The sequence below is a fragment of the Photinus pyralis genome, unplaced genomic scaffold, assembly GCF_008802855.1.
Source record: "Photinus pyralis isolate 1611_PpyrPB1 unplaced genomic scaffold, Ppyr1.3 Ppyr1.4_LG8, whole genome shotgun sequence".
Taxonomy (NCBI): Eukaryota; Metazoa; Arthropoda; class Insecta; order Coleoptera; family Lampyridae; genus Photinus; species Photinus pyralis.
Window position 1 is genome coordinate 5092445 of NW_022170819.1, and position 22020 is coordinate 5114464.

A 22020-nucleotide genomic window follows, 5' to 3' on the forward strand; every position below is an offset into this window, starting at 1 on the left:
GGTTTTGATCGTTATCGAAGGCTGATGGAGGACAGATTCAGGGGTTCTTTTTGATTCTGGTCTCAATTTTTCTCTCATTATGGAAAAAGAATTTTATTAGAAATCGGGCTAAACAGAAATTCAGATATCCTAAACGCAAAGTCGCTGAGTTAATGGTTGGGGGTGGATTACGGTTTTTGATCGTTATCGAAAGCTGATGGAGGACAGATTCAGGGGTTCTTTTTGATTCTGGTCTCAATTTTTCTCTCATTATCGAAAATGGATTTTATTAGAAATCCGGCTAAACAGAAATTCAGATATCCTAAACGCAAAGTCGGTGAGTTAAGGGTTGGGGGTGGATTACGGTTTTTGATCGTTATCGAAGGCTGATGGAGGACAGATTCAGGGGTTCTTTTTGATTCTGGTCTCAATTTTTCTCTCATTATCGAAAATGGATTTTATTAGAAATCGGGCTAAACAGAAATTCAGATATCCTAAACGCAAAGTCGGTGAGTTAAGGGTTGGGGTTGAATTACGGTTTATGATCGTTATCGAGGATTAAGGGAGGGCAGATTAAGGGGTTGTGTTTGATTTTGGTCTCAATTTTTCTCTCAGTATCAAAAATGGATTTTATTAGAAACAGGGCTAAACAGAAATTCAGATATTCTAAACAAAAGCTCGGTGAGTTAAGGGTTGGGGGGTGTATTACGGTTTTTGATCGTTATCGAAGGCTGATGGAGGGCAGATTAAGGGGTTGTGTTTGATTTTGGCCAAAAATGTTCATTCAGTGTCAAAAATAGGGTTTTTTAGAACCGCCCTAAACAAAATTTCAGACACCTTAAACGCAAATTTGCTAAGTTAAGGGTTGGGGGTGGATTACGTTTTATCATCGCTATCGAGGGCTGTAGGATTAAAGGATTGTGTTTGATTTTTATTTAAAATTAGATGTAGAAAGCGAAAGAGTGAGGAGGGCGAAAGAACTAGAAAGGTGATATAGGGATGGGATTATTTTTGTATTCAAGATGTTTTCGGAAAAGGTGCCAATATAAATAAAACAACATTGCAAAATTCCCTTCAAAGGCACTAATAAATAGTATGTAAATTTTGAACTTTGAACTTTTGAACTTGTATATATTTGAGAAAAAAATAAATTTCAATGTCCACCTCCTAAAAGGCGGTTTGCTAACGAAGTTTTTGCAATCGACTTCTTTTGGCGATTACGTTCTCATTCAAAAACCCAAATTCACATTTGGAAACGTAAGCACTTCTAATCACACAAATCACTTTGAGTTAATGCTAAATTTAAATATAAAATGTTAAGGTGAAATTTAAATTAATTGTTTTCTATATTTATATGAATTTTGCATGTAATCAAAAACATTGATAATTTTGTAAAATCGCCAAGGGTGTCCCAAAGCATGGGACGTCACACTATTAATTTGTGATTGACACACGTCATTGGCGTTATAAAAACCTGTCGGTTAATAACCGTTAATTATCCGGCGGCTGGCATTTTATAATGAGTCATTCCATCCCAAAATTGCGGCTAAGATTATTGCCCTTCCATAAGGATGTGCCTAACGCACAATTAAAGTTTATTACCTCATAAGCCAATTGTATAGGTAGCAATAACCGTAAGGCAATTAACGGGCCTTTCGGAATTTGGCCGCAGCGAATCTAAAGAAAGTTACACCCCGGGCTAAAAATTCAAATCGCGCAGATCGCGGAAAAAAAGAAAAAGTTCCTCCTCGCGGTGGCAGATGAATTTTCTAAGCGAAGAAAACAAACATAGGTACCGTGTGTGACCTTTGGTAACGTGACGAAGAAACAGGTATGTGGTGCTTGCTGTATATTGAAAGTCAATCAAGTATTTTCAGTTTGAGCACCGATGCGTCGTCTGCAAAAAATGTTAGTTGCGGTGTAAACGCGCGAAGGTAAACAGCTTAACGAGCGAGCGGTGGTCGTCGCCGTCGAAATTATTTAAACAATTCAATTGTGATTTAGTGCATAATAATATTCCACGTTTTACTTCAACGGATGTTGTTACCTGCAACCTCTTCGCCTTTCAACTAGATCATTGACCGGATTTTTTTGAATTGTTCAGTAAGTCTGCAAAAAATCAAGGTTCTATTGGCGACCCGGAAACAAAAACGTAATTGCTAATTGCCAAGTGAAGAACGCTGTCTTCCCACTTATTGAAAGTTAATCTAATGACAATTAGCTCTCAACCTTTAATTTAGAAGAATTGGAGGTCAAGGCACTTTCTACTATTTTGAAAATTGTTACAATGACATGGAAAATACATACATCATCTCTCCAATTAATACTTGTACTTTCCCCGCAATCTTAACCAAGACAATTAACAACTGTTACGTTCGTAATTAGTTACAAATACCTACCTCAAAACCCGATTCGCCAAGTTTTGAAACTGGTTTTCCAGTTTGCCAAATCGAACGATTTTAGCAGAAAACTTTGCAAGCGAATTGAGTCTTCTTCACGATTTTTTGCACCATCCGTAGCAAAAGCAACATCTTATGGTAATTGGACGGGAATAAGATGGAAGCAAATGGACTTGTGTTACAAAAACCGCTAATGGTTCTTTCGCAATCATTTACATATTTGTGCAATTTGCTCGTTAATTTAAATGACATAAGATCTCACATCAGAAATAAATCGGGCGGAATCACTATCACATTTTCGTTTTTTAGGTACGCCATTTATAATTTTTTAAAGTTTTCTCAAAAAACACGACGGATGTAAATAATTTACTCTTGAGAAAGGATGTGTCAGGTGGTTTTTTCGGCTTGAATTTCTTGACTGGTTGATGAAAATTGCAGGAAAACGAATCTACACAACAATTTCTGGGAAATTTGACTTCACCGCAACATTCGCCCTTCTACGAAACTGACGCTAACGAATACCCACGTTTCTGATAACTGAAAATGGGTGTCAGAGCCATCGTGCCATTTAAATTTTATTGGTTGTGGTTGTGTCCTTGCGAATATATTGGTTCCAGTGTTGCGAAAATGCGTTCCTCGAAAGTCTTGTAAAAGGACAGATTCCCAGGATTTTCAAAAATATTTTTTGAAAAAAGCTTTCTGTTAGAATTTCATTTTCTTTGTAAACATTATTTTTTAAAGAAAGTAGTCTTCTGGTCAAAGGTAGCGAGGGTATGCAAACCCAATTTTTGGGGTAGTCGAACAACAAGTACTTATACCTTTAATTGTCATCATCGCTTACATATCGACAATAAAAATACTTGGTGCATTCCTAATCTTTGTAAAAATTTTTAACGTGGTCAATTGTTTGCCCTCAGGAATGAGGTATGTAACTCTAAGTATGAAGGTAGTCGAGCAATGATTATTTCTGTATTTAATTGGCATTTAATCTACACAGCGACAAAGAAAATAAATGACGCACCCCAGGCTTTGTTTTTTATTAACTTCGTCGGTTTTTTGCCGAAAGTAGCAAGAAAATGCAAATCAATTTTAGGCGAGGGGTAATTCACTCGATGAGATCATGTACACTGATTTCAAGACTTCAGGTGAGTTCAGAGGATTCAGGTGATTTCAAGTCATTTCAATGGGATATAATTTCGCGTATAATTTCAAAATTTTTGACCATATACTGTCATCATTTTCCATTCCTTTTGTTATTTCCTCGTTTATTTCTTCAGAAGCCATACTCCATTTTACTCGCCATTTTAGATGTTCTATGATCAGAATTACTAATGTGTCATAATCGTTTGTGACATTTTTAAATTAATTCATAAGTATCCCTTGGATTTCCTTATCTGATGATAAGATTGTTTTGGGAATGGGGAAAAGTCGAGGGAAAAGTATACTTTCCAGAGACATATGTACAATGAAAGCGTACCGTGTGTCCTATTTTGCTTGAGACTGCAGTCTATCTATCTCAGGTGCTTCTAAAGATACAGACTTGTGGTTTTACCAACCCTGCACCACTTTTTGTGAAACGAACGGTTTGACCTTTTGGAATGTTAACGTATTTTACTATCCATGTAAGAAAGAAAAATATTATAAACTGTCTATTTTAGATATTTTTGCGTAAAATCTAGTGGCGTAGTCTAAAAAACATTTTTGGACCACCGTTTCTGAAATTTGACCCAAAGTTTGTATTTTTCGAGGTATTTGTTAAATGCAACACCGTGTATGCGTATTTTTCATGATTACATTGATGTATCACAGCTTACCTGTTTTAAATTTGGGCTATGAACCAAAAATAAAAACCTTATTTTTTCCAGTTTTTAAATAGTAGGCTATGGATTCATGGAGATTTTTTGTTTATTGTTTCCATGGTAAATAAAGTAACCGATACCAATCAATAAAAATGGCTGACGGTAGAAACACGATAATTATGTCAAAAAATTGAAAAATATGATATAACATAATGTATAGTTAAATAAAAATATATTGATACTTACATTAATGTAATTAATGTAAATGGAAAAATGTTGCATTAAAAAAATATCAACTTTGGGTCGAATCTCAGAAACGGTGGTCCAAAAATGTCTTTTAACTACGCCACTTGATTCTACGTAATATGCACTTTTACGTTTCTTTCCTATCTTACCTAAGTAGGTAGTAAGATATGATAACATCCAAAAAAGTAGAACTTTTCGTTTTCACCCTGTAGCTTAGAAATAAACGTAACTATATTGATTCTGTTTGTGGTATTAGAAGTTTCACAAAAAAGTGGAACCACAAGTCTCGCAGTGTGTTTACTCCTGACTTGACTTTCCGACTATAGTTAATATAGTGATTGCTATTATTATCTTTGGTCATAGTATAACATTTAGAAAATGCCCTCTGGCGCCTTTATTTTGAACCGGATGTTATCAATACACATCTTTTTTGTAATTAACATTTTTCACTCTGATGCTTACTTTTCGAGGGAAATGCAACTTTAGAAAAATAAAATAAATAGTTTAACTTTACTTTACTGTAATGACCTTTTTCTACAGTTTTTTAAGCCACTTTGGGCAGTGTATGCGAAACATTTTTTTTCAAGCCGTTATGGCTTTTAAACTTTAAAGTAAAAGGTATGGTTAGTTTTGGTTCGAGCGATTACCACCAGATTTGAATTTGATTTTAAGCGATTTTGAATTGATTTCAGGTCATTTCAAGTGATTTCAGTTGATTTCAATGTGATTTCAAGCCTTCAAGGGTGAATTACCCCTCGATTTTGGGGTAGTCGGACAATGATTATTTCTGTATTTATTATACAGGGTGTCAATTTTAAAACTTGCAGTCGGCCATATTTTCCATACTAAAGAAGATATTGAAAATCGCGCAAAACCGTTTCGGAGGAATCGAGGGGGAACCAGAATGACGTTATAAGTGACAACCCCCCACCCCTACTTAACCCCCCCAGCCCCCTCTTCAAAAATCCTAAATGGCAACCCTATACTTGTGATCCACCGTTGGAAAGCTACTGAAAAATGCTTTCCAGTGGTACCGATAAAGTCAATATTCATTAAGACAATTTAACAAAAATTTAATAATTAATTTAAAAAAAACTAAATGTTGACATTGAGGGATTTATGGCAAATTAGCCAACCTGAGCTGCTTCATTAAGCAATCTTGGTTGCTTTCTGGGGGGTATGGAATACCCCCAGGTTAGTACATTCCATAAAAATGAATTGTTTTGGAGTTTAGAAAGCTCTTCCTCACTGAATATATCGCCGGAAATACTTTTCAGGAAAGAAGAGAGATTTCGGAACTCTTCATTCCTAGAATGCTACCTGTGTAGCTGGGGTGTCGATCGTTCCCCTCCCTTTTGTGCAGCCCAAGTGTGTTTCCTGTAACATCATAACATAATTTTCCATTTCTCTTTCATTCAGTACCAGTGCATAGATTCTATTCGCCGTCGTTATTACCCGTGATTCCCCCATAATTTTCCACAAAATGTTGGAAAATCGGCACCATTTTTAATTTTCATTGGTCGAACCAGCTTGCTGGGCCGTATCTATCTAAACTTTACTTCCACGTATTTCAACGGGATAAAAACCAAAAAAATTTGTTACCCCTGGCATTCAAAATAGCTGAGAAATGTGAGAAAATGAACTACGATAAAGGAAATTATCGGGAAAGACACTTTGGCGGAATGAGATGAATTGAATTTGAGAAAGACATTTCAGGAAACGGGTATGCAGAAGAAAATGCAAGAAACTCTGATGATTTTAAAGAAAATAACGGACAATGAAAGAAATGTCCCCCAGAATATCTCGTGACTGACTACGAGGGATGGGGCAGGAATCGAAAGTCGTGGAAAATACAAAATGTAAAGAGGAAATTTTGAGGAAATAAATAAGGACATCTTTATGTGTTTGTCCTGTGGCCAACCCCTCGGCACAATAACTAGGTATCCATATAGCTAATGGATTCACCGCAATTACATTCCCCTACGCGAAATTTCCTGTCCAACCTCAAATAGAATTTAATCTAATCTTCATAGCAACTCAATAAACGACAAAAAGTAAGTCCGGCGAGGTAATTTACCGGGAAGACTTAATTAAGTGTCCCTTCAACGTGTATAAACGAACACAATAAAGTAGAAAAAGTCAAGGGTGAATGAAATAGTAATGTACTCGGTTAATGTCTCTCGTAGATCTGATTCCCGGGACGTAAAACGAAATTTGCATTAATTTGAATTAAAAACCGCGACGAACGTTGTTCTTCAACGGCTCGGATCGATGTTGAGGGTACGTGTCACATATTCTTAACGGGAAAATTGCCATTTTACGGCTTACAGGAATAAAGCGGTTGCAAAAGAACGTTACGTTCACATTTAATTTTTTTCAACATTAATCCCTCGAGTACGCTCAAAGTAAAACATTTACATACAAATTAGTTTGTATAATTTTTGGAAGTTTTGATTAAGGAAAATTTTAAATAATTCATTAAGTTCGCGCTTTCAAGTTGCGGAAAATTATGAATTATTAAAGTATTACGGTCTCCTCCGTTCAAACGGTACAACTGCACTTTTTTACCCCATGGGCAGAGAGTCAGGTTAAACGAGACATCGCCTAATTGGCTCTAAAACTGTACTGGCACTTTTTTTGCGATTTGTGACTGATTTGTACTGTAAATAACATCACGATTGAACTTAATTATACGTTTTGCTAGTTTACAGACAGTTATAGACGGTGCCCGCATCAATTTCACCAAAAAAAAACGACGGAAATTACAAAATTAGCTTTCTATCGCATTTATTAGCAATACAAAATTTGTAAGTGCGCCTGTGGTAGCCACTTAATTAAGTTTCGTCGCGATGACATTGAGAAAAATTTTTAATGAGTACATTGTAAACGATCGGAACGGTAAAGTGAAACGTGAGAAATGGCTTGCATTAAACGTGATATGCTAATTGGGCGACGTTAATAGGAAGAGAATCACAATTAACGTGGGCTTAAAAAAATTTTAACACGAGCATCCTCTCACTTTCTATGTACGCCTCCATTAATCATTTCCTATTGTCTGAATATTTTTCGTGAAATTGTCCTGTAGTTCAGAGGCGCGCGTTTTAAAATTGAATTTTACCTCTCACCTACGAAACAACAAGCTACGAAGAATCGCGTACGATTTATGATTTTTTTGCCACTCGACCCGCACCAGACTTTTAATCCGGCTCATATTCAATGGCACTAATCGTTAAACCTTAGAAATCGATTGGCGAAGGTTTGACATCGCTGTCTTTTTTCGCCTCGATATCGGGAAAATCAAATCTTTGGTACGTAGTGGATAACGGAGCGATTTACAAGATCGTTAATCTCCAAAGGGGTTTCGTTAATACCTGCAGTTATTAACTATCATGAAATCTCCAGGTATAAACAAATTCCATGTAAGTAGGTCACAGGTAGAACCACATGTTTAGCTTCAGCGATGAAATCTGCCGGTAATGTAGAAACTCATCTATCAATTGACGGCTAAAACTAATAACGTACTACATGGATAGTAGTAATATCCAGGTACATAGATCAACGTAATAGGTAATCCAAAAGAAACGCGATGAGAAACAACAAGAAAACTGTGAGTTAAGGGAAGTTAAAGCCCTAAAAAGTAATAATGCGCATACCTCGTATTGTTCATATGCAAATACAAATGCGTAAAAACGTTTCAATGGAGCCTCAACCACAGACATCAAGAAGAGAAAAATCACTCCAAAGATAATATAGTAGAGCCAATAAACAATATACCCCTGACGGTAGACACGAAGTGAGAAAAGTAAAAGTGCCAATGCGAAAGCAGAACTTCCACTGAAGAGGAAGAAGCACAACGAATGCGTAAGGTCAAACTAAAGGGAGAAGTGATAGCATTAAGCGCAAAGTTGCATCCATTTCTATACGAAGTAACTGAAGGCCTTGCTTAAAAGTTTCTTTGAGGTATCCTCCTTTTTCCCATATAATTTCCTAGGTGTTCTCTTAAAATTTGTATTCATCTTCTCTGAATTCCTTCACGTCCCCCTTCCAACATTTTTTCATCCTCAAAATTCATCTAATTCCTCGAAATTCACAACATAGATTTACCTCATCCCCCATTTTTTGCCTTCCACTTCGAAATTTCCAGAATTATACAAAATAAAGCTACACAATTTTATAATGAAGTGGCGCGAGCGTACGTTTAACCTTTGATTTTGATCTAGGGGGTTGCAATCACTTCTCCCCTAATTAATGGCGTATATGAGCTGTATGTCAAAGGGTTTTCCATAAAGCAGCCGCTTGCAGTGCTCGCAGTAACACTACTTTTGAAAGTTGTCTTTGTTTCGCTGAAATTTTTTCGTTAGCTTTCTAGAAATTTCTTTATCCCTTTATATGTCTTATTTTTTATTTCTTAAAATTCTTTTACTTTATTTTCCGATCATTTTCTCTAATTTCGCTAACTTTTTTGAAGTAGGTCCAATTTCTTTTCATTTCGCTGAGATATTCGTCATATTTGTCTAGATTTTTTTGGTATATCTCAAAATGTTCTCTTATTTCCTTAAATCTTCGCTTTTTCCCGATCTTCTTCTTAATCCCCAAAATTTCCTTATTATATTTTCCGATAATTTTATGTAATTTAACTCATTTTTTAATATTTACCATACATTTCACCTCTATTCCCTATTCTCCGCCCCAATCAATATCCCGCGGTTGCTCAGTTCTGGTTCTTTTATTTCGCGGAGGTGCCCTGCTTTTTTTGTCCAGAATTTCCTGAATTTTCCAAATGTATGTTGCGTATCTTCACCACCCCTTACCACATTTTCCCCAAATCTTTTTTGTATTTCCCTACAATTTCCTCTGATTTCGCACATTTTGTTGGTCCCCTATACATTTTCCAAGTATTTTGGACGAGAGAGGTAAGCATCCCTCGGAGTTGACCACGCCACATAATGGAGGTTTAGGATTTACTTCATTACCCTTTGACTTCCTTAAGTTTCTTCCCCAATTTCTATACGAAACGACTGTATTCCTTAAAAGTTGACTTTTATTTCCTTGAGATTCCTTCTTGCTCTTTCCTTAGAGTGTCTTTATATCTTCTAAAGTCACTAGATATAGAAAGTGCCATTTTTGGGCAAATTTGCTGCCAACTTAAAAAAATTGACAAATAAAATCTGAATAGCTGTCATTTTTTATAACCTAACTTCATAGTACTGTCATGTTTTATAAAAAAATATACAGATATCTCCAAACAGGTGGAACAATCCCTAGCATTAAAGTTACTAGAATCTGGTAACTTCCGCCATTTTTGGGCAAAAATCATGCGTTCTCTCTCTAACACACGAGCCCAATGGATTGCGGTACTTTCTACATTTAGTGACTTTAATATCTTCCAGGAATTTCCCCCTCCTTCTCCACACCCAAATCTTTTGTATTACCCTTATCAAATATCGCAATAGATTCCTCCAATTTCACACAATGAACTCTGAACGCTACGCTTAGGAAATGGAAATGAAAATCCCCTCCGACGGCTAATTTTCTTTGTTGAAATTTCGACAAATGCCAAAAATTGCAGAGCGCAGTTGTTTTTCTGGTGGATCCTTGTATAGTTACCAGCACACCACTCTTTAATTAATAATAAAGCTAGTGAGTTTGATTCGGAAATACTGTTATCTTCACAAGTAGGAGAAAGCTTTAATACGCATCAAATTGCAACTGAATGTTTCTAACTAGGAGCAACGGCTTTCCAAACGCAAATTGGTCACAACATTCTAAACGCTAATCATCTTTTTCTATACAGTTCTCTACCGCGAGTAAATTTTTGGACCACGCACTGGTCGCTTCGATTGCCGCAAAACGAATTAATTAAAATTAAATGAAAAGGGGTTCTAACCCCAAGGTCAATTGACTACCCTAGCACTTATAGGTAGGGTAAAAAAAGTCCTTCAGTCGCCAATTCCTCGAGTTAAAACAGGATGCACTGCGAAGTGAGGTTGGCATTTGAGTGAGGGAGACTGCACGGGATGCTTCCAATTTCTATAGGAAATAATTAAAGTATAAGATTGTCAAAAGGACAATTAATTTAATTTGCCCACGGCTAGCTCAGTAATAAACAATGTTGTTCACTCCTTACCTTGGGCCTCTTATTAACAATTGCCGAGCGAGTCGAAGGCAGATTTCCCCTTCGGCTCGCTTACAGTTAATACAGAAGTGTTCTAAAACGTTATCATGTCAAGTAATTATTGTAAAACGAGCGAGCCGGAGATGGTTGATAAGATGAGTCTACTTACGCCGAACTCGCCTTCGATTCGCTTCGAATTATCACAGTAGTGTAAGATATCAGACTTCTCACAATTTCTGAGTCAACGGAAGGCGAGTTCGACACAAATTCGCCCACTTTATCTACAAATGGATAGATGCAAAGTCATTAAAAATTAAGTCGCCTTTTCAGACAATATCTCACCCATTCGTAGTACAAGCTTCCTTTTACACATTGCCAATATTACTTGTTAGGATCTCAGAAATCCAAGAAGATTCAAAGTTGGAAGGTATAGAATCCATTGGCTGGCAACATTCTTCCACTTCTTTCGCTATTTGAATCTCGCCCACGAGAAAATCCGAAAAGGGATTTATTTCCGAACGCAAATGACCCGGGCTGGCTTGCCCTAACAACCACTAGAAAATCGGCATTTCACGTGCTCTGCTTTAAACAGAACGAAACTACACTTTTGGGTCTCAAGAGATCGTGGTAACCGCGCTCGCTTTCCGCAATACGATTCTGGTTATCGCCAGACATACTTTCGCTCACGTGCGCTATAAAGCGGTACATGTGGACATTTCCCTATATTGACCAAAATCGAAATTCAAGACGTGAATGTTAAAAGGTCAAAAACGCTTATAAAATATATTTGTTATAACCTAAAAGATCTTCAAGAAACTATGGCAAGGGGGTCATCGTTGATTGCAATAATTACTATTGTTCCTTTGTTCCAGTGTGGGCGCAGACAGAGACGAATATGGCCAGAAATTAGCAGTCCACTGCAAAAAGGGAACATTACGGTAGACGACTGAGGACCGAAAAGGGGCAGTAGTTAAAGGTGAGTCGATTCAATTTGACAGAAATTTGTAAGGGTACCCGTCCTTGGCGCTTCCCTACGAAAGGAAATTGAAAATAAAAATATTGACACAAGATGAGGTTTTCTATTCAATCATCGGATCAGTGTTACTTTGTAAAGTTTTGGATTTCAATAGGATTTCGTAAACTTCTCCCTTTAGAAGTTTTGTGTGGAAGTATATACAAAATTGTATCCGATCAAATCGATTGTAATAAAATCAGAAACTCGATACAAATTTTAACTTTTCACGTAGGATGATTATTCAAAGAAAATTTGGAAAAATATCCATTTACATCACGACATCGTCGCCGTCCTTTTTTCGGAGTGGGTGTAATTATTATTAATGCATGCAAGAACGAAACGTAGGTATTATGTACGTACAAGACATGAACTTTAAGTTTAAATGGATTCGTTCTTATTACACGCAACTTTTAGGGAAAGTTTTAAGGGGTTAAAGTTTTATTAGTCCAGCTTTTGCATTTTCTGATCTCTCGGGCATTTTAATGGTTGAACTGAATATTCAACGAAATCTTGACATATTATGCAGCACGCTAGACGGACGCCGCCGCCGCCCGGTGTAAAACGAGTGTGCCATTTACGTCCTCCACGATTTCCTCCTGTGTAATTTTTACATCTCGCGTTTTCCGTGTATACGCCGCCGGTTTACTTTAATTTGATTGATGCTCGAAAAGTGAAGAGGGAAAAAATTGAAAAGGCGCGGATGCGAAATACTCTCTCTACATTTTCAACGGCATAAAAAATGGACGAGCAGGCGTTTCTTTTTTATGGGGAGAAAAATAATTTCGCTAAAATTTTTCTTGGGAAAATTCGTGTTTTTAGAGTACTTGTAAGAATTTGTTTCGTCGAGAGGAATTTGATTTATGAGAGTAACTTATACATACAAGCGACGTGTTTGGCCGTGTGATTGACGTTTCTGTCGCGCTGCCTATAATGTTACAGAGCAATTTTGAATTTGGTTTCAGGTGTCACGACATCTACGGAAATGCCGCTACAAAATTGCATTTCGATATAATAACTAAATTCCACACGGCACAATCTTGAATAAAGGACGATTGACAATGTACGAATGACATCTACTTTCTTACTGAATTTCTGCTCAATTTCTACTACATTTTAATTGTGGCCGCTTTCGTCAGTCGGAATGATCTGGACTTAATTGTACGTCCACATTCTAAGATCTCAAACCTCAAAAAATCTATCTAAGCTTCTTGGACCACTCTTGTCTTCTAGCTAAGGCATCTCTTTCTAACGTTATACCTGTTTTAGAAACTCTGACCTAGTGCTTCTCACGATGCTTATAATGTTATCATGAGTAAGCCTCTTTGGTCACGTAAAACTCATTAAGATTGCATTACCGCCCGTCAGACTGGCGCTGCAACTTTCCCAAGCGATTACCCGGAAACCAATGACCCGTAAAGTATGGATCGCCAAATTAATTCCGATACTATTGACTAAATCTTGTAACTAGCCCTCTAAGGAAACCACCCTCTATACCTCCTAATACCTATCATCCAAAATAAATTCGAAATCCAACCATTAATTTGGAAAATCGCCCCTAAACTCAATCCATCTACCAAAATCCCAAACGCGCCCTAATTTCCCGCAACCGATCCAACAGTTACGAATTTTGTTCTGCCCTCTCCCATCCCACCATTATTACTATGGCATTATTTCTGAAGGGACGCAATCGTATCTTTCTTTTCACCTAAAAGTTACTGGTGCCATCTTGGCTTTTAGGTACCAGTTCATGCCTTTCGTTTTTTCGACACCAACTAGAACTTCTTAAGTCCTGCCTATTAAGGGCTCCACCTCGACACCACCTCATCTTTCTCGAGTTTTTTGCCGCTGCCATGAGCTCTTCCTAGATCCCAACTGTGTCATCCTGATGTTAGGGGCTACCTGAAAGGGTTTTTGCCTGACTCTTCATGGCACCGCTTGTTTGACCATAATAACCCGCACGCAGGTGGTCGACAATTAAAATAATAAATCTAAATAAGTAATAACACTAAACTTCATGGAAAACTTGGCTTGTTGAATTTGATGACAAATTTTCGGTAACTGTTCGGAGGGTAGTAACCTTTAAGAGAAGAGAACCTTAACAAAAATACTTGTCTGTGTACTACTACTTTATGAATTTTTAAATTAATTAATTAAAGCATCTTATCTGAATTGTACACAATTACAAAGCGATAAAATTAAAACGAACAACATTACGCATGTAACAAAATTTTTAAAAGGGAAAGCAAATACTGAGATACAAATTCAAGTAAAATAAACCAACTTTGTGCTTATTTCGTAAAAAATTGATACCTAATTAATTGAAACAATCTCATATATGGGGTGTTCCGTCACTATTTTTGGTGTTCAGGCCCAAAAAACATTTAGATCACGTTGTTTACGCAACAAATGATACACAAAGGACAACCTTCCTAATGGTAGCAATAACGGCAAACCTGGACTGAAATCAAACAAATTTCTACACACCCTCTAAAAGGGCAAAGACAAAATATTCCTGCTGGCCAGATAACTAAATTTACATTAGAAAACAATATAACCAATAATTCTAAATAAGCTAATTTAATTTAAGACGAAACTTAACCGGTGGAGCTTTGTTATTTTTTCGTAATAAGCATAAAACGATGGCTTTAATTTCAGACAGTTTTGGCGATTTGACAAAGGGGGTGATTGAAGAAATTGAACAGAATTCGGTGATGGTGAAAGATCGACTAATTTTAGGAGAAACCTACGAAATAGGTAGGCGTGAAAAAAATTAATTGCACAACTCCTACATTGCAGAGGAGAAACAGATCGCGATAGCGGAAGGATGTTCGAAAATGTTTACCTTACGTTATTTTAAACAAGTAATAAATTTCGTTTTAAAATTGGCCAAGAGAACCATGACCACGATTCCTATCTTTCCGCTCGAGACAAATTGCTGTCGTAGATCACCATTTTATAGATCACCAGCGCCTAATCTTAGATTTAAATGTTTGTTTTTCTACACGGTGCTGGATCTTTAGAAAACCCGCATCCTTGCCGTATATACTTTTGATACATAAAGAATTATGTAAGTACAATAAAGGTAAACTGAGCGCGTAGGGTGCGGTTTCAACCCCATTGTCTGGAATATTTATACGGCACTTATTATTTTAATGTTCTCCGTCCGGCTTTTAAGGCGTACCATTTATTCCTCGCGAGGCATTTACAAACGGCCGCGCTCGTCACTTATAATTCTCCCGAGATTGTGCTGTAAAAGTAAATGAGATGATCATTCAGGGAGTTATGATCCACGAGTTTTCAACGATAATTACTGATAAATGCTGTTCTTGCGATGCTACCGCTCATTATGCCACTTTCACATGCAATACTTCAATTATCAAACTACGGGGAGCCTAAGAATTCAATCGCCAACCCCAAACGGAGCTCGTCGGATTTTGTACATAAAAGGTCAATGGATTTCGCGAACTTCATATAATTAATGTAAATTTTTTTTGTATGGTAGATTGGATAGCACTCGAATTGGTACTCAGATTTACTGGATTTAGGATGTGAAAGGACGAGGTTCCAGAAAAAAAATTCGACTATCTGGAACAAAATTCGTGAGCAGGAAAGGAAAGTTCTCAGTCATGATTACAAGAGGAGGAGATCAAACATGAAAAGCAACGCCGACGAGAAGAGAAGGTCAATTCTTGCATTAACTACGCTGTAAACTTTATCAGAAAAATCAACGATCATGCTCGCCATCATGTCAAAGGTGAAGGTCATCAGATGAGGAAATTAAAGATCCGATTATTAACTAGCATCCTGAGCTGTTTCCAGTTGAGTGCCCAAGGGCGCCGAAGAATGTCGCAGGCAGTCAGACTCGCCTTCAACTCCATCCCCTGTTCTGAAACTGTGTTGCTACTCTTTTATCAAGCCCAATCGAGCGCCGATAGATTCTTTTCCTTTTTTCCACATTCTATAAGAAAATTTTTTCCGGGTCGATCTGAGACAATTTTTTTTTCGGGGCCTTCTTTTTTTACCAAAAATCGACTGCACCAAAATTTCTCGGGAAAACACTTTTTCTTATTAATTTTGGTGCGTAGAATCCAAATCAATTCGTACTTTTTCGATCAGACTTCTCATCAAAAGTTATAGACTAGAAACCAATTTCGAAAGGGCTGTAACTTTTGAACTAGTAGCCCAATCTTGGAACTGTTTGAAATTATGGATTCTACAGGCCACATTCTATAAGAAAATTTTTTTCCGGGTCGATCTGAGACAATTTTTTTTCGGGGCTCAAAAAAAGGCAGTGTACAACCTCCCTTTTTTACCAAAAATCGACTGCACCAGAATTTCTCGGGAAAACACTTTTTCCGGGTTTATAGGGTTTACAGTGAATCGCTTGAACATAATCGAGCAATGACAATATTTAACCCACCTCAAAAATGCAACCCTCTAAAGGACATGCCTGTACAGGATAAGGTCGATTTTTCTTAAAAAATTAAGTAATACACAATCTGCTCGGGGTTAAATTTCTATTTGCGTTTATGGGGTTTGGAGTGAATCTCTTGAACGTAACCGACCAAGGAAACAACAATCTTTGACCCACCTCAAACGTTGCAACAAGGACAAGAAGTAGGACGAAATTCAAAGGTCCAAGGAATGGGAATTCATTTCCAATGGTTAATAGTCAGGGTTCAAAATGAAGTATAAAATTAACTAAAATTAATAATCTAGTATTGGGGATGAAAATGCAAAATTTAAGAATGGCACCAGCGAGGTAACTTCAAATGTCCAAGATGGAAATGGAACTCCAATAACCAAGTGTTGGTAATGATGATTGGATTAAATTTGTTCGAGCAACACACCTCTTCATTACTCGTTTGATACATTTTGCCGAATGTATTTATAACGTATAATTTTAGACGAATATTTTACATGTGTCGAGTAGATTTCTCAAGGAGCGTCTTTAATTAATAAAGATTAATTCAATCGCGGCGCGTCCGGACGCGCTAACGGGGTTAGAAAAATTCGGTTCTGTCTAAATTTCGTTTACGTTCACGTTTTGCAACGTGATTAATCGAATATTTAAATACAATTGGCACCGGTGTAGGAATAGAAATGCTGAGATCAAGCGCGGGCATGAAAAATGATGTTACACGTTGACGCTTAGCGTCGCCGTTGACTGATTAATTGTCGTACATCACGGTCTTATTTACTTGTCGCTCATTGCTTGAATGGTTTCGCTGTGAGAATGGCGGAATAAGTCTATTGAATTTGAGTTAGTAGTGATTACTGAAATGGGGTGAGTTCCTTAGTGGATCAAGATCGGTTATGATTGAGAAAACGCGTGGAAGGGTGCATCTAACTTTCCCTTTTAAATCTTCTCCAGTTAATTTTCTGGATTGGAATTGTTTACCGCTTTTCGCAAGTGGTCCATCCACGCTTCGGGACGCCCAACAAAAAGTGTCAAATTTGGGGCTGTGATAATCCATCTACAATCAAATAGTTTGTACATACTTGTTGGACAATTTTTCTAATTCTATGTGCGAGTGCGCCATCTTGTTAGTATAAGGATTTTAAATAATAATAGCTCTAACATGTGTTTCTTTTTTTGCAGGTGGGTGGATAACTGCTATATCTATATTGTCGCACTTTGGGTGAGTTCAAATTGTATCTCCAAAAGAATCATTTACCGATTTAAACCATGTCATCATATCTTTTTAATCGTACTTTATTTCTATATTGGGAGGCCTTTTTGTGGAGATTTACATATCTAATGATTCAATAAAACCATAAACCTAAACCTAAAATTACAAATCAATCTGCACATGTTGTCGAACGGTATTTTTTAGCACATTTTTGATTCTGTTTGGGCGCGTCATATAAATCGAGAGAGCAATATTCAAGAAGTTTTTAAAGAAAGCACAAAATTAATTTTACATAATCTTTTGACAGCTGATATATAGAGTGTGTCCCAGATCGGGTGGGATTGCATGGGTAACTTTGTTATTATTAAGGATAGAGAATTGGTTAAATGGGCAATGTTTTGCAGTTTTAGATGCTTATTTAAAATTTCCTTTTGGAAATTCAAAATGTCGCATAGGTTCGACGTAAATTCAAAAAAACTAAAATTGGTCATTTCCTTGAATGTCTTATATCATCGAAAGTGTAAGAGATATAACAAAAAGTTTTATATAAAAGTTACTGTCTTTGATACGTTTAATTTAGAATTGATGTCAAAAAAATTCAAGATGGCTACTTTTGAGGAACATTTAACAACTTCCAAAAGTTAAATAGGCGCCATATGGGATTTTTAGATTACTTGACAGATTTTTTAATTCTCTTTTCAACGAGACATCATAACATAAGATTGAAAATAAGATACCAGTTATATCAACGGTTTTTATATTTTAATTAAGTAGGCTGTGATGAATTAAAAAAAAACAAAACAAAATCTATTCGAGGCAACAAAACAATGAAAATAATTACATCAGATGTTTAAAAAAATCGGGGACGCACAGGGGGGGGTTTGGGCATTACAACTCCCTCCAAAATTTTATATAAGCATTAGGTCTAGAAAAATTTGATTTTTATAACATCACTTATTGCCTTATTATCCATACTTACATAGGTACAAATGGTGGTATAACTACAAACTATCCCCTCCAAAAAAGTCATGCCATTATCCAGTTAAAGACATTTCAAGACACTTCGCTTTATTTTACACAATGTATTACCATTGATGCATTGTCCCAGGCCACATTTTGTAGGTGGTTTATCCGCAAGAATATCGAAACTAGCAGTTTTACCAGTCCGAGTATATGGACAGATGAATCTTATTTTTCTAACTGCGAAGTGTTCAAATCGACATTATGAACACTACTCGTCACAGGGAAACCTACATGTTGTAGTTTCACGCCGAAATCAAGTAATATTTTTTTAAATTAATGTATTTTATGGCATAATGGGAAGTCATGTAATTGGACCGGTAATCTTCGATGGATCTTTAACTGCTCACCATTATTCACAAATTCTCCAATAAACTTCCTTAAAGGATTTTTCTCGACAACGTATGTTTCTAAGGAAGGGTTAGTTTATGCTATCTACCAACAAACTGGCTGCTCAGGTCACAATTCACGAATTATGTACAGTACATTAAATTATAAAAGTAAGTACTTAATTAAACAAGTTGTAAATCAGCATATGCATGATTAAAGCGCATTTTTGGTAATACAGGTCAGTATTTTATTAGCGAAGTTTAAAATTATCGATCTCACGAGTAATTTTGGCTGCGTTAAATAATTAATTTTATTTAATTTCAATTGACGGTACGTCTTCATTTTGTAAAACAAATCGCAAAGTAAATAATAAGTTTTTATGCTTGAGGTTTCAAAGAAATTTTTAGGGACAACTTTAACTACAAAGGTGAAAACTGATAAAACACTGCTAAGAAATTTTCTGCATGTCATTGACTGGTCCTGTGTATATGATCAGGGTGAAGTGTCTGTAGCGTTTGACTTATTCTTAGGTATTTTAAAATCGAATATAGATAGGGCATGTTATACTTACGCAATAACTTCAAAACATAAACTTATTAAAGACTGGATGACGGTAGACCTTTGCAAGCGACAAAAATTTAGAAACTTATTATACAAAAAATTTAAAAGGAGAAATAATGACGAAAAACTTGCTCGTTTTTTTTACATCTTATTCAAATAAACTCAAGCAAGATATGGCATTACAAAAAAGAGTGTACTATTTTAATCTGTTTGAAAAATATAAAAATGATGTAAGGAAGCAGTGGGTCGTTCTTAACGGGGATAATAAAGTAAAATGCGAAACGGAATACATTGTATCTACTGATGGCCTTGTAGTCACAGAACCTGAAGATGCTTCAGAAGCTTTCAATGGTTTTTTTGTTTCTGTAGTTGAAAAAATCCGCGAATCCTCCAACTTGTCATTCACAAACAGTGCCGAGTACTACCATCTATTTCCAACTACATTGGTTGAGAAATCTTTCTTCTGTAGCCCCACTTGTAGACAGGAGGTAGAAAGTGTCATAAAAGCCCTAAAATGTAATAAAAGTCCGGGAATTGATGGTATATCGGTGAATACTGTGAAAAATGTCAACGATATCATTTCGCCAATCATTTCTGATTTTTTTAATTCTAGTGTAGAAACTGGTAAATCCGGATCCACTCAAAAAAGCACTAGTGATCCCACTGCACAAAAGGGTGATGTTACAAACATGAATAATTATAGGCCAATTTCATTACTTTCTGTATTTGCTAAAATTTTTGAAAAACTCATGAAAAAACGTTTGCTAAACTTTTTAAAATTTAATAAGATACTAGTCGGAAATCAATATGGCTTTCGAGAGGGAAGATCAACTGAAGATGCGTTATTAAATTTTTGTTCAATGCTTTTTGATGGACTTAATAAGCGACAATATGTTAGCGGGATTTTCATTGATATCACTAAAGCGTTTGACTCTGTGGATCACGATATTTTGTTACATAAATTATGGACTGTAGGTATTCGGGGTATTTCGTTAGAATGGTTTAAGAGCTATCTACAAAATCGGACACAATCTGTACGCTATAGGGGAGCAGTAAGTAAATCATTGCGGAATGTTTCTGGTGTTCCTCAAGGATCAGTTCTTGGTCCAATTTTATTCCTTATTTACATCAATGACCTGTGTGCAGCTAACCTCCGCGGAAGTTTAACTTGCTTTGCAGATGATGTGTTACTCGGCACAAGCCCCGGAACAATTGCAACATTCGATGCAGGCCGATTTAGATAAGTTAAGGTTGTGGTTCAATTACAACAAAATGGTTTTAAGCACCAAAACCAAGCTTCTACAGTTTTCTCTAAGACGTCACTCAAAAAGTATTAATATTTATTTTAAATGTCAGAATTGTTTATCTCATGAGCAGCCATACTGCGAAAGGTGTGTAAAAATTGAACAAGTTGAAACTATAAAATATCTTGGTATTACCATGGATAACTGTTGCCATTGGAAACCTCACATCAATACGTTAAAGCGTTATATGTATATGGCAATGAGAAAATTCTATTTGTTAAAATTTATCTGTCCGCAACCTATCTTGAAGAACGTTTATTACTCACTGATAAACTCTAAGTTGCAGTACGGTATATGCGTGTGGGGCGGTACATATTTGTCGTCCATAAAACCATTACTTGTTGCTCAGAAAAAAATAATTCAAATGATTTCTGGTGTGTCAATGTTACATTCGTCATTTCCCTTATTTGTTTCATTAAAAATACTGCCATTAAGATACATGTATGTGTTTCGTGTTTTAAGAATGTTCTATCTTAGGAGTGGTTACATAGAGGGTAATTATAACGTTCACTCAAACAGATTGAAATCTAAGAACCTTGTGTGGACTACTAAGCCAAACATCGAGGCCTATAAGCATTTTTATACATACTGTGCACCATATTTATTTAATAAATTACCAAGCCACTTATCTAGTATAAGAATATGTACGAAATTTACAAATAATTAAAAATCGTGGTTACTAACAGTTTGCGACGTAGAAATTCTTTTTTTACAATAGATACACCATTTATTTATTTGTTTATTTTTATCTTTCTTTTTCGTTAATCTTTAAATAGTGTATTCTTCGTAGGTATAACTCTTTGCCTTTGTCTCCATCTTGCTTGATTTTTACTGTGATAACAAGAAGATAGGTTAATAGGCGTATTATTTTCTTATCTAAAGTTTAACTTTCATTACACCGTTACAAATCTCTCGCCACTGATATCATTATTACTGCAATTTTTAAGTTCTTTTTTCTCCGTTTAATTTATGTAGTGCATTTGGAATTAATATTAACTTGGTTTTTTTAAGTGATGGTAACCTCAACACAACAGTAATTGTTTAATGAGGTACCTATCTGCGATTCATCTAGTCTTATTTACTTGTTTTAGTTTATTATTATTTTTTTTTTTTTAGAACATATTGTTATTTTTTGTCTGTTTTTGTGTATACAATGATGAACGTGGAAATAAAAGTATCTATCTATCTATCTAAGTTTTTATACTGGTAGCGCTATCTAACGGTAAAATTATAGTACCTCCGAAACCCATATCGAAATTATTTTCTTCAATTATCGATCTCACAAGTAATCTAACTCAAAATAGAATAGTGCCTGCACATCTACACTATAGCAGAAAGCTTTTAGTGAAAATTTGAATTCTCTAGCTATTGTAGTTGTGGAGATCTAACGCGGACAGCCGGCCTGCCAGCAATGACGAATATAATAGCGTATTTTTTTCAAAAATGCGCTAAAAATAAAAGTAAAGTGGAAGTAGCTACCACTACAATAATAATAATAATCATCAATGGCAACACGTTGCCTAAACTAAACTGTCTTGAAGTGTGTTTCACTAATAATGGCCAGTATTTTAAACATCTGGTGTAATTATTTTCATTGTTTTGTTGCCTCGAATAGATTT

General features: G+C 36.0%; 1 long non-coding RNA gene across 1 annotated transcript in view; it reads left to right on the forward strand.

The window, feature by feature from the left end:
• Positions 1 to 17249, forward strand: part of LOC116178813 — a 138376-nt gene extending 121127 nt beyond the window's left edge. The window contains exons 5-6 of the long non-coding RNA XR_004146898.1: positions 11411 to 11514; positions 17156 to 17249. This is a non-coding gene — a long non-coding RNA (uncharacterized LOC116178813). The remainder of the gene's footprint in view (positions 1 to 11410; positions 11515 to 17155) is intronic.
• Positions 17250 to 22020: the final 4771 nt, after the last annotated feature.